The sequence below is a fragment of the Nannobrachium achirus genome (assembly GCF_963921795.1).
Source record: "Nannobrachium achirus genome assembly, chromosome: 15".
Classification (NCBI taxonomy): domain Eukaryota; kingdom Metazoa; phylum Chordata; class Actinopteri; order Myctophiformes; family Myctophidae; genus Nannobrachium; species Nannobrachium achirus.
Window position 1 is genome coordinate 3,171,662 of NC_137822.1, and position 14,833 is coordinate 3,186,494.

Consider the following 14,833-nt stretch of genomic DNA (forward strand, 5'->3'; position numbering starts at 1 on the left):
AAGTAGCAACCCTATGGGGGAACATTAGCCAATACATTAACACTTATTGAGGGTTTAAGAGATAATAATTCATGGATTATAATGAATAACATAAATCCATCATATTAATAGAAAAGATAATGTGTGAACAAATAAACACAACATAGTAATGTATTAATGTCACTGATGAAATAGTGCTGTCAAACAAGTCTCTGACAAGTTTTAATCTGCAACAGTTTTATATAATAGCCTACAGTAGTCTAAAATAGCCTACAGTGGGGGTCCCTGCTTGATCTCTCTCTTCTCAGTTAAGGATCCTTGACCTGTATTATTATTATATTGTATGAATATAATCTAGGATTTTGCCATTTCTAGCCAAAATGTTTCAAAACGTAGATATTTGAGTCACAACGCGTCGCGTTGTGAGCTTGTAGGTCTGCTATTTAGGTGCGTGCGCGACACCGTCGAGCTGCCAAGTATAAATCAGGCTCCAGCCTCTCTTTGCAGAGGGAACAGCAGCAGCAGAAGAGTGTTCTGCCTGCTACAGTAACAAGTTGTGAAACAGTGTCAAATACTTTGTTTTAATCGCTAGCTGCACGCCCAGTATCGTTGTTGTAGTTCATACGTGTGTGTAGTTAAAGCGTGGAAGCTTCTGCTTTGTTTAAATCAATTCCGTCGCAGACTCGACAAGAAGAACAAACGGGTGTGGAATGTGGATCATAATATCACGCAGCGTGCTCCAGTCCAGTGACACAACAACGGATCACATCAGCGAACATTGGACAGGGATGTTATAAAGCTAAACGTGGTACTAATCTTGCATGTTTAACCAGTGGGCTCACAAGTGCTGTCTGTCTGTCTGCATTCCGTCGGGTCGGGTGTTCACTGCGCTCCGCTGAGCAGCCAGTGCTGCTGTAAAAGACGCTGTCTGTAGAGTCGCTACAAGTGCTTTTTGGGGGGAGGGCTGATGGGGCATTCAATGCGCCTCGGAAACACAGTATAGAATGAAATACTATTATGCAAAAACCGATCCAACCGTGGAATGTACCGATCCAAACACTCACGATACGATACATCACGATTCCAGCCGTCAATTGTACCGATCCACCCTGAATGAACCGATTCACTCGTATCGCGCACGTTTGTATCGCGATTACGATCCGTACCGGTATATCTTCGCATCCCTACTACGTACACAATGGTGTGCAAATGCGGAAATTACATTGAAATATCAGAATTGCTTTTTAGTTTTCAGGAAACTAACGCATTTTTTTTAGACAAAAATAAATGTAAAATGCAATCGCGTTTACATTTACAGATGCTCAATATACCCGTATTCTGCTTGGTCAGCTTGTCCATGGCAGCCTGGAGCTTTTTGGTGATGGCCTGGAGCTCGCTCAGCTTCTTGTCTGTCGTGGATCCCAGGGATCCAATGTTTTGTCCGCCGTCGCAGGGCCTGACTACGACGCAGGTGTCGCCGGTGCTGTCGCAGAGGGTGGCAGCCTGAAGAAGTGTCCAGGTCACGAGGACCAGGATGTGTATCTCTGCCATGGTGAGGATGTCTGTGTTGTCTATGCAACTGTTGGTTAGTGATTACACTGACAGGAGAAGGCCTTTTATAGGCAGAGACAGAGCTGTCACCTGAACTATCTCCTGCAAAGAGGATGAAGGGGAATCCCCTTCTATAAGGAAATGCTTGGTGGTGGAAAGTACCTAAGTACATTTACTCAAGTATATAATTGAAGCACAACTTTGTTTTTGTATTGTATTTGTATTTTGAAACAGCATTCAATTAAATTCCTGGCATGGCGTCATTAATCATGTTGGACTGCATATCTTTGTCTCTCAAGTTTCCTCGTTCCTCGTAATTATTATGTCTAATAAATCAAATCAAGTGTAGCTTGTGGGGTGGGTGTCTTTTGTCAGTTGTTACATTTCACCTTTATGGAAACCACAACTTATGCAGGCACGTGCACAGATAGACATCAAAGGGGGCTTGAGCCCCTGCCCTTTTATCTATAAAAAGTGCCCTCTCCAGACCATGAATGCAGTTTTCACTCTGGTGAAAGAGATGCAAATGCCCCCCTTTCCATGCCATATACCTGAAGGCAGCATTCAAGAGAATTGCTTGTTCAAATTCTTATGTTGAAATAATTGCCCTCTGTGTAGAAATCCATAACGTACGCCACGTCTCCAGTATTCACTTGTTTATGCTTAGTTCAGTGTGGTATCATGCACCGAAAATAGCCGACCTCCAGGCTCACAATAGGTTGTGAGCTTGGAAATCTTCTATATTTTCACCAAAAGGCCCTTTTTTAATATTTTCACCAAAAGGCCCTTTTAGAAATTTCAGCCCCTGCCCCTTTAACATTCTCTGCACTTCCCTGAACCTCTGTACTGTACTGTCTCTCCCCCCTGGCCCAGCCTTACCCTCCCCTGACCCTTCTTTGTATTTACCTACTGTATATATTTTTTTGCACTGTTTATTTTTATTTTATTTTTATTTTCCTTACTATATCTACTGCATAGTACTGTGTTCTATCTGTCTGTCATTCAATGTTATATGAGATACTTCAATGGTTTCCTGGGTAAATAAGCCAATTGCTTTTCTAGGATCTCCTTTTAGTTGACCTTGTACCAGTGAACTGTACCATCATGAAACTGTACTTTTTCCTATGCAAAAGTCTTCAATCAATCAATCAATCAGGTCCAATAAGTCTATTCTGTGTTTTGGATTTCGCTAATTGAAACGATACAGACGGTGCTTCTGTGTCAAAAGGGCCACTAAGCTGCAAAGGTGAGTGGGTGAATATACATTATATAATACCGGTATATATAGGATGTATAATACTATTATACATCAGAGACAGCCCAAAACAAACTAATTAGGGCCCTGCTTAACCTTTCCTATCAGACTCACTTCACCACTACTCACCAGTTAAGAGTGGGGTGGCTCAGAGTAGATGACCGAGTACAGCAACTTGCAATGGGCCTGGTGTACAAGATACACTACACCACTAAGATACCCATGTACCTGTCAAAATACTTTAAAAACATTAAGGATGTCCACAATTAAAACACCAGAGGCGCCAGAGGCACCAGAGGCGCCAGAGGTGCCACAGATCATGTTCAACCCAGAGTCAAGTCAATCAGTCAATCAGTCAAACTCGTTCTTCTGCTATACCACCAAAATGTGGAACGCCTTACGGAAGGCCTTAAAGGAATGTGGATCCCTAGCATACTTTAAAATTGCCAGCTAAACCACTGGCTAAACCACCAGCTAAACTAGTTTTATGTTTGGCAAGTCAGCTTGGATTCTATTTAGGTGCTTTTGGTGAGAATGTGTCTGTCATCTGACACATGCTGCTCACGGAAACATCAAGGATAAAAAAACAACACAAAGTCTGGTTTATGCAAATGGAACACAAACAACAAAGAAACTAGAGAGACATCAGCGAATAATTATGTACATGATGAGTGATGAATGAAGGCCATGCCAGGATTTATTTGAATAGTTTAATATGAAAAAGTAAAAGTCTGGTTACTTGCGTAAAAGTACAAAAGCATTGGCATCAAAATATACAGTAACAAAAGTAAATTAAAGGACTCATTAAGCAGAATGTCTTGTTAAGTTATTTCTTTTTAATAAAATGTATAAAACATCTTCTGCAAATAGTGGTTAAATCTACAAAGTAACTATATATACTTTAAGGTGCGGAATCCGAAACAGGCTGCGCTGTGATTCCGAATTTCTGGTGTGTTGAACTTGGAACTTATAGTCTGACAGCCCCTGAGGTGGGGTGTCTGTGAAAGTTTGTATAACGGTAGTCTTTTTTATTGGCCTAAAATATTGTCTATATATATACATACATTCATGAAACCACCTGCTGACCGGGGTAAAAGTATGGGTCCCATTAACTTTACTATACAGGAACAAAAATTACTAGGGGTCTTTCATGATTCTGAATCGATTGCAAGCATTTGTTTTGCATGAAAAACATTCCTTGAGCTAAAAACGCCAACAAAAAACTATGGTTTAGTGATGAGTCATTACTTTTCACAGTTTTGTGGGTTTTTAGCCCAAGGAATGTTTTTCATGCAAAACAAATGCTTGCAATGGATTCAGAACATCTCCACAACACATACATCTGCTATCAAAATACTAACAGCTTAAACTACACATGTGTTCCTAAACATTATTATACATCTAATAGTGATTCAGGAATGGATACACCAGGGGTGGCAGTGGCTCAGGGGTAGAATGGTCGCTTGGCTGCCGGAAGTTCCCAGTTCGGGTGAATGTAATGCACAGTCTCTACAAAGCGCCTTGGATAGAGGCGGCTGAGGCGCTATATAAATACACCATTTACCATTTACATCATGCAGGAGTAACCATTGTGATAGGCATTAAATTATGGCATGGTGAAAGTCTATTCCGTGTTTGGGATTTCAATATTTGGGTCTTATCAGTACATTTAGTACTTCCATCACACATGAGCCAAAGGTCCATTTAGGTGCAGAGGTGAGTGGCTGCGTGTCGTTTGGTTATTGTAGAGATTGCTGGCTTGTCAGAGGTTAGTTGAGGTCAGATCAAGTTCTACCAGTTCAATCAATCCAAAACTATGTTTTGGTACGGTAGCTTCGACAGTTGTGGTTTCTTTCCACTGTGGTGATATCTTGATGAGAAATCTTCTATCATGATGAGAAAGTCTTAGACCTTGCAGAGTTGTGATGCAAGATATGTGGAACAATGGAAATAGAAAGGTCATGTACTGTACATGACGTAGGCCTACATGACCATTGATTAGATAATGATAAAGGGCATGGCAGGATTTAAAGGATTGCAGTGTCACAACTCCTTTCATGCAATGGCTCCTAACTTTAATCAGAGGTGAGCAGATTTATAAGCTGGAGGTCTGATGGTGAATGTGGACCCTAGGCTGTGGTCAGTGGTTTCCACTGACTATGATTATGGAGTGTTACAGCATATTGTTATTTTTGGACACTTTCAAACACTTTCTCTGAAGGGGTTACTTGTCCAGTGCTGCCCTCCTTTGCTTTTGTAGGAAATAGATCCTTCTGAACAGATCTGTTTTGATCTTTTCCTCCACAATCTTTTTACTGCGGTCCCATTGACTTTATAGTTGTTTCATTGTCTGACCACCATATGAATCCATTGTCCAAATAATAGGTTTCTCCAACAAAGGATTAAACACACATTTTGCTATTTTCAGGGAATTAAGGTTATTATCAAATATTACTTCAGCTGTCTTGTTCTCATCTGATGCAATCATGTGCAGTACCATGTAGAGTACCACAAATATCCTGCAACATATTAATGAGCAAGTCATCCCAACACAATTACTACTCAACAAAGAAAATATTTATATAGACTATATTTTTCATTGAAAAGACGGCCACGGACATAGACAAGTCTTGCCACGGACACATTTTTCCGTGTACAGACATTTTGATGACCTCTGTGTTAAACACATTGTATCAATGGGAGGGGAATACACAGTTAAATGAGATACTTGGTCATTAACTTGTGTATAAACTAAAACCTAAGCTTACTCAGCTGAGATGAGTTTCTCAAGACATTTGAATTTAAATGATGCAACAATGTAAATGATCAGATCATAATTTCAATCATGCAAAATGTAAATGATCAGAAAGTAGTACGCGTGTTACACTTCCTGAGGTCTAATAACCCTATTCACCCTGAACTGTCAGCCACGCACAATGAGGGCCTCTCCAATTCCTTTTCCCGGGCTGAATCAGGGGCCCAGCACGTCCCTGGACTCATTAAGCAGAGTGTCTTGTTTCACAAGTTTTAAAAAAGATTATAAAACATCTTCTGCAAATAGTGGTTAAATCTACAAAGTAACTATATATACTTTAAAGTGATCCCTGACTAATACGACAAATATGTCTTAATACATTATAATTGTCCTCTATAACTACAATGTAAAATTAAAAACACCTCAATTATTTTATTTCTTCTAGAAATAGCTAATCTTTCACTCAGTAGGGGAAATGCCTGTCTCAAGTTGATGATGTCATAAATGTCATGTGTCATTTTTATGGCATGCATGTGCAAAAAAACAAAACACAAACACATTTGAAATATTGATTTGATGCTCATATTAACCATAGGAAGTATTAAGTTTGTTTTTATTTTCACATGCATGCCATAAATTCCATAGGGATAGATCACACATGACATTTATGACATCATCAACTTGCGACGGGCATTTCCCCTATTGAGTGAAAGATTCGCTATTTCTAGAAGAAATAAAATAATTGAGGTGTTTTTAATTTTACATTGTAGTTATAGAGGACAATTATAATGTATTAAGGCATATTTGTCGTATTAGTCAGGGATCACTTTAAGGTGCGGAATCCGAAACAGGCTGCGCTGTTATTCAACATTTCTGGTGTGTTGAACTTGGAACTTTTAGTCTGGCAGCCCCTGAGGTGGGGTGTGAACGTTTGTATATAGTCTTTTTATTGGCCTAAAATATTGTCTATATAGCCTACATACATTCATGAAACCACATGCTGACCGGGGGTAAAAGTTTGGGTCCCATTAACTTCACTATACCGGAACAAAAATAGCAAGGGGTCTTTCATGATTCTGAATCCATTGTAAGCATTTGTTTTGCATGAAAAACATTCCTTGGGCTAAAAACTTCCCAACAAAACTATGGTTTAGTGTCATCGTTTTTCACAGTTTTGTTTACAAATGCTTGCAATGGATTCAGAAAAAACTAGAAGCAGTGCTCTTCCGAGCACAGGTCTCCACCAGGTGTGGAATGTTGGTTGTGGGTGTGCATTGGGTGGTATTGAATGAGGTGCTCATGAATGAGCGGGGTCAAAAGCAATCCAAGGTGAGTGGACAAGTTAGCTTCAAAGACAGTGAAGTTATGGCAAATAAAACCACAAATCAACCTGTTATAGCGCCACCTGGAGTTATAGGTAAAACCACAAATCGGCCTGTTATAGCGCCACCATGAGGCTGATTTAAAAAAATTGAAGTGGCATTTCTTCCTCGGCCTAGTGGAAACATGTGTGCACAATTTCATTCTAATTGGACTGTGCGTTTGTAATTTGAGGCATTTTGTTAAAAACGGCCCAATCCTACAAACTTTGGAAGCCAATCTTAGCCAATGAGGTTAGAAAATCAGGCGGAATCTGTGTCGATGAATGACTGTAGAGATACTATCTACCGATATGCGTGATTTTTTGACAAAATCTGTAGGAGTACTGTCAAATTGTGTTTGTATGTATAGAGCCTAATAGAGCTTCTTGTGTGTTATAAAGCAAGAGGGAGACAGAGGGAAAACAGCCAGGAGGTCAGACAAACAGGCTGGCCATTACGCACAACAAACTGAAGAGAATAAACTTTGCTCAGGATATGGAGTTGATCAGACTTTGCCCTCTAACTTTGACTGATGGGCAACGCCAAGAAGTGCTGACCAGACCAAAGGCTATTAACAATTTATCGGGCACATTCATGTACATATTTATGTGTCACCAAAAATTCCATTTGGAATAGCCCATGCAGGATAAACTCCTAAATGCCCCATATTCTGCACCTTTCCTGAACTTTAAACCGGTGCAGATCATCTAACACCACCCAGGATTCGAAACAGCGACCATAATCTGCAAGTGTAATGTAGTGTGGTCACTGTCTTGAATTCTGGGTGGTGTTCGATCGATGCATGAGAAACTTGAATTTTGTTTGTATGTATAGAGCCAAATAGAGCTTCTTGTGTGTTATTCACCATATTCCTGGCCCTCTCTATGGAGGCTGCCATTTTCTTTTACAGTGGGCGCTAGAGAGTTTTTCTCTATGTTCTGCTTCAAAAACATCTTTTCACTTCACAAGTAAGGAAGTGACACGGAATTGTCTGTTGCCAGATTTTGCCAAAGAAATAAGCCCAACAGAAGCAACTTGGCTATACTACTTTACATTTACAATTGAAAATAGCAGATCAGCAAGCTCACAATGTGTCACATTGCGCCGGGGACGTATCTCCATTCCAACATGTCTCCATTCCGACATTTAATTCTTATTGTCGGAGTGGCAACATTTCCATATAGGTTAAGTTTAGAGTTAGAGGTTAGGGATAGGGTTTGGAGACATGTAACCCATTGCGACACATTGTGAGCTTGTATATTTGCTTTAAAAAATATTGAGGGGGGGAAACAAAATAAGGATTTAATTGGCTAAGATATTTTTTCATGCCAAATATTTAGCTAAACGTGTCATGGACAACACGTCATGGACACAGCAGGATTTGTTTGGCCAAGACAGATCTAAATTGACATGAACAACACAGCATTTTGATTGGTCTTACTGTTTGGCTAACACATGTTGTCATGGGTAAAACAGCTTCCGTTTGGTCAATTCTAATGTTTAGTTAATCAACTAACCAATCAATGATGAATGAATGAATCGTTCCGTGCTAAAATGTTTTAGCTAAATACACTACAAAGTAAATATAGGAGTGGTTTGCACCGCTCAAAAAAAAAGAAAAAATAGAAACTGTCACACTTAAGCCAAAAATCACACCTCTGTGAACTGAGCGGTGGTCGTGGTGTGTGTGTGTGTGTGTGTGTGTGTGTGTGTGTGTGTGTGTGTGTGTGTGTGCATGCTGTGGTGGTGGTGGTGGTGTGTGTGTGTGTGTGTGTGTGTGTGTGTGTGTGTGTGTGTGTGTGTGTGTGTGTGTGTGTGTGTGTGTGTGTGTGTGTGTGTGTGTGCGTGCGCGCGCGCACACGCGTGTGCAGGTGTGTGTGTGTATTGCAGTTGATGCTCAGGCTAGACTCAACAGGCTAGACTCAACAGCACCCTCTTTGGTCACTCAGTGGAACTCAGGCAACGTACAGGCTACAGACTAGAGCCCTGCACGTGTGCGTGGCTTTCACTGCTGCGCGCTCCAGCTACACTCTCAAGGGGAGTCCATACTTTCACAGACCATCGAAATTCGCGTCGGAAAGGTCCGGTTCAACTACAAAATGACATCTCTTGCAACTTCTGAAAAGGATTACTCCTAATTTGAGTTCGGAAAGCTGCACGCACGTCAGAAAGTCGAAACTTTCCGACGAAAACTATGGTCGGAGAGGACGGAGACTGAGAGACGTATGTACAGCCCTCTATAGCTGTGCTCGTCTTGCGCTCTGATTAAAAGAAAGAAGTCAACACAACACAACAGCACAGCAAGTAATTACACACACATCACAACGCAAGAAATCTTCCTCCACCCACCGTTTGTTATGTTACTGTATATCTTCACAGCACTTAGATATTGATATTATTGCGGCTTGCCGCCCGTGGGTTACAAGCCATCTTGTAAAATACAGAGTCCAGTACTAAAGAGTAAAGACAAACGCACGCATCCCGTAACTGATACGGGAGGTCGGGGAATCATTACAGGGCGATTTATTTGAGAAATGACGGTGAAATGGGTTAAACTAGTAACTACAGTAGTGCTACTAATTTTCTAGTCTCGCTGTGTACGCAGAGTCGCAGAGTAGACTTGTGTGAGTGTGTGACAGAAGAAAAGCCGTCAAGCGAGGCCTCGGCTCGTTGCGGCTCTCCATTGGCTAATGTACTCATGTCACGACCAATCAGAGCCGTGTTGCTATAGATACGGATAGAACCCATACCCTAGAAGGCTATTAGCCTAGAGGGCTATGGGAGGCAGCACTTAGACACACACACCACAATCCATTCTAGCTAAGCATACACACAGAGATGTCATGTGTGAAATTCACAGCGCGAAATGTTCCGAGCATGGTTCTGAGCCCGGGCCCGGCCCTAAGCCCGTTGGTGAGTTTCGAAACGAGCCCAAGCCCGGCCCGTTTTGGCGGGCCGGGCCGGGCCCAGGTCGGGTCCCGTCGGGCTTGCAGGGCTCTACTACAGACCCACACGGACGGAGACACGGAGACACACATACACACACGGCAATGCTAAGGAGCACCGCTCAAAAAGGCCCCTAGGTTGCCGGACTATACTGACTGTCTCATCTCCACAACACATACACATGGTCTGGAACCAGGTTTAGGAACACGTGTTCCTAAACATTATTATACATCTAGTTGTGATTCAGGAATGGATACACCAGGGGTAGCACGTGGCTCAGGGGTAGAGTGGCCGCTTGACTGCCGGAAGGTTCCAAGATTGATCCCGGGATCCTGGGTGAATGTAATGCACAATCTCTATTAGTCTGGAGGATAGTGACGAGAATCGTTCACTTTTTCATACAAGCGTGAAATTTGGTACACTTGTACAGTTTGGGGCCCTGAACATTTTCAGATATGGAGCCATCGCAAAAACGCCCCCTGGTGGCCATGGCAGCCATTTTACTTTCCACCATTACCAATTAATGTATTTAGCATCATAACTCCTGAACCAAACATGATAATACAGAATAGATGATGTCTACACCTATGTTTTGATGGTCAATGATTACAATAATACCATGTACAACATCATAAACCGTTCAGAAAAATAGTTAATGATTAATTTGGTGATGTTGTGAGGTAGTCCAAAGGTTTTGTCCGAATGTTTGTCCAAACTGTTTTCACTTCATCATAAAAGTATGAAACCTGGTACACTTGTACAGTTTGGGGCCCTGAACATTTTCAGATATGGAGCCATCGCAAAAACGCCCCCTGGTGGCCATGGCAGCCATTTTACTTTTCACCATTACCAATTAATGTACTTAGCATCATAACTCCTGAACCAAACATGATAATACAGAATAGATGATGTCTACACCTATGTTTTGATGGTCAATGATTACAATAATACCATGTACAACATCATAAACCGTTCAGAAAACTAGTTAATGATTAATTTGGTGATGTTGTGAGGTAGTCCAAAGGTTTTGTCCGAATGTTTGTCCAAACTGTTTTCACTTTTTCATACAAGCGTGAAATTTGGTACACTTGTACAGTTTGGGGCCCTGAACATTTTCAGATATGGAGCCATCGCAAAAACGCCCCCTGGTGGCCATGGCAGCCATTTTACTTTTCACCATTACCAATTAACACTTTGACCGCCACGGAGGTCATATGACGTCACGTTTTTACCCCCCCCGCGCTGCCACCGGCGCCGGAATGTCTTTTTTTTAATTAACACAAGATTAGGAGCATATGTATCACTGACGCTTGGATTCAGCCGTCCTGGGCCCTGGAATGACTAAAATCACCATGGTTACCATTGTGTGGCCAATCAGCTTGTGTTACCTTGTGTTACCATGGTGATTTGGTACATGACCGTCCTCCCCAGGCCTGGGATTGCTGGATGGACGGCATTCACGGCAAGGAGCAGCAGCCATGTGTTTGGGGGGGGGGGTTTAGTTTAGTGCTTTACTATACTACTGAGGACTACTTCTACAGCCGTTACATGTGATCTGAAAAGTTTTACTGGATCGTCATGGTTCATCGACCAGGCCACCAGGGACCACCGAGCCGCGGCGTCGCAGCGAAAAGAACTGCTATATAAAGTAAGTGGTTGTTGCTAGATTGATTGATTGATACATACAGTGGTGTATTGGCGTGTTTGGGGGGTCGCCGACGTCGCTCCGAGAGCAAGCATGAGATGAGAGATGATTATGCTCATCTCGGATCACAACAGGTGGTCCGCGCGCGGACCACCGATCGAGCAGGGCGTTTAGCTCAGCGGCGTCAGTTCAGAAAAAGCTAAGTTATGGCAACATGACTGGTGTCTTTCACGCGCGCGAGGCTCGCGTGCAAGACACCAGTCATGTTACCATACCTTTACAACAGGCACGATTACAGTACATTTTATTATATTCCCCCTGTAGCCAAGGTATGGCAGCTGCCATAGCTTGCCATACCCAATTGACGCCTCTTTAGCTTAGCTTGGTGAGAAAGGAGGACAGATGCTCCATTTAGTGCAAAACAAACACATCCCAGCAAAACAACCACTATAAGTCACTCGCAAACGTCGCAGTCTGACCAATCCAGCGAGATGGAGATCGAAAAAGAATCCCAGTGGTAATCCTCATTGTAGTTTTATAGTTTTATCGTGTTTTATTCTAAAAGTAACCAATCGAAGTGGTGACAACGTTGTTTGCTAAGCCTGCTCAGATTTCCTCTCTCTCTTCCTCTCTCTCTCTCTCTCTCTCTCTCTCTCTCTCTCTCTCTTTTTTTTTTTCGCTAGAGAACCAACCTTACAGCCATGATACAAGAGAGAAAGTTGGGGAGAGAGAGATTGATTGATTGATTGATTGATTGATTGATTGATTGAAGACTTTATTAGAAGTTTGCATAGGAAAAGGTACAGTTTCATGACGGTACAGTTCACTGGTACAAGGTCTACTAAAAGGAGATCATGAGATCCATGAAAAGACTAGGCTTATTTCCATAGTAAACCATTGCAGTATCTCATATAACATTGAATGACAGACGGATAGAACACAGTACTATGCAGTAGATCATAGTCAGGAAAAAAGGGGGAAATAAAAAACAGTATAAAAACATACAGTAGGTAAATACAAAGAAGGGATTGATTGATTGATTGATTGAAGACTTTATTAGAAGTTTGCATAGGAAAAGGTACAGTTTCATGACGGTACAGTTCACTGGTACAAGGTCTACTAAAAGGAGAGCCATGAAAATACTAAGCTCATAGTGCCTTGCTGGGCTATGAGCTTGTAGATCGGCTATTAGGCATCATATGTAAATGGCAGATCTACAAGCTCATAGCGCGGTGCCGGGCTATGAGCTTGTAGATCTGCTATTTTGGAAATATATGTACCTGTGTATATAAAATGTATAGCAAATAATTATATATACCTAAGTTATGGTAATTATGTTTTTTTTTTTTCATAATTACTCTTACTTGCAGTTGCCTGGTCTGGATTCTAACATGGTGAAGTTTGTCGCAGTTGGCTTGACTTTGTCAATACAAACATTTCCATATGAATGTACATCAATTTTTATTGAATTTTATGTATTATGACTTTGAATTGCTCAGGGTAGTTTGACCGTTTTAGTTTGAAGTGACTAAAATGATGATTGCAATGGAACACATCTACAACTATACTGAAGTGAAACAGCAATGTAAAGTTTTTTTTTAATCTTTATCAGAGTTTTTATCTTTATTTTTGAGATGTCTGATGTCTAACTGAAGGCTTGAATAAAAAATCCCAGGTCAAAACACAGTGGATTCTACTCTGTCTCTCCTTCATCCTGGGAAGATGAAAAAAGAGCCTCTGTCAGTCTCCTGGCTTCTTCCACTTTCCTGCCTTATAACTAGACCACGGTACAACTTTTTTTAACTTTTTTTTTTACAGCATTATGGCCGGCACCCTGTTCTTCATTTAGAGGTACTGTGTGTTCTTGTACCATTTACCAATTTGTTTCTAGGGCTTCTGAAAGTTTTTTTCCTTTGACCTCAATTATCTCAGAAAGTAAATTTCTGATGCTCCTTTTTCATCTGTACAGCTTTCGCTCTCCCTCAGGTTTCTCCACAGCAGAACACCACAGCAGGACGAAATTTTTATGGTGAAAGCTAAGGTTCCGACTCTATATTCTCTGAAATTTTTGTCAATTTTCGTACATCCTACCATTTTCAATTTATTCCGTCAAAAATGAATGGCCGTCTATGGTGGCAAGGGTTTTACCCTTAAAACCCTTAACATTGTGGCAGTCAAAGTGTTAATGTACTTAGCATCATAACTCCTGAACCAAACATGATAATACAGAATAGATGATGTCTAGACCTATGTTTTGATGGCCAAGGATTCCATTGATATCATGTACAACATCATAAACTGTTCAGGTGAATAGTTAATGGTCAATTCGGTGATGTTGTGAGGTAGTCCGCTGGTTTTGTCCGAACATTTTTCACTTTTTAATAAAAGTATGAAACTTGGTAAACTTGTATAGTTTGGGACCCTGAACATTGTCAGATATGGAGCCATCACAAAAAAGCTCCCTGGTGGCCATGGTGGGCATTTTAATATCCGCCATTACCAGATAATGTATTTTGCGTCTTATCTACAGAACCATACATAATAATACAGAATATGTGATTTCTACACCTATGTTTTGATGGTCAATGATTCCATTGATAATGTGTACAACATCATAAACTGTCTGAATATTTAATAGTCAATTCAGTGATGTGAGAAGGAAATCACAATATTTTGCATCTGTTGCATACATTTGGTTTCATTGTCTTGTTCAAATTTATTTCTTAAGCACATATATTTCATGTTTTTTTGCTAGTATTGATTTCAAGTTTCATGCATGTTTTTTGTTTGACTGACTGACTGACTGATTGATTGATTGATTGATTGATTGATTGTTGTTGTCGTTGTTGATGATGATGATGATGATGATGATGATGATGATGATGCTGATGATGAATCTATTCTTCAATCTTCACTGTCTCCTTCACAGCCTCCTCCACATTGACACTATGCTGTGCACTATTAGGATATATATATATATATATATCTTTTTGCATTTGTAATGCCCCTGCCAGCCTTTCTTGCAGCCACAACTTAAGAGCTGAAGGAGAGATTGGCTTGCCTGTGGAAGAATTGAGCACAATGGTCTCCAATCAAGTGGGTTTGTCCAACCCCAGTCTGTTGGAGATGGCATTTCTGGTGCCACCTCAAATGCTTGTCCCCAACAGTGTACTCCTTGGTACACTGCTCTTTTGAGTTGTTGCACCAGTGCATCCTTAGTTGGGGGCTTAGTTGCTCTCCTCTTCCTTTTTTGTGAATAACTCAAGACAGCTTGCTGGGTGGCATTTGGGACTGTAAAAAAAACACTTCAGACACTATACCTGCCCATGAGATTGCCAAAA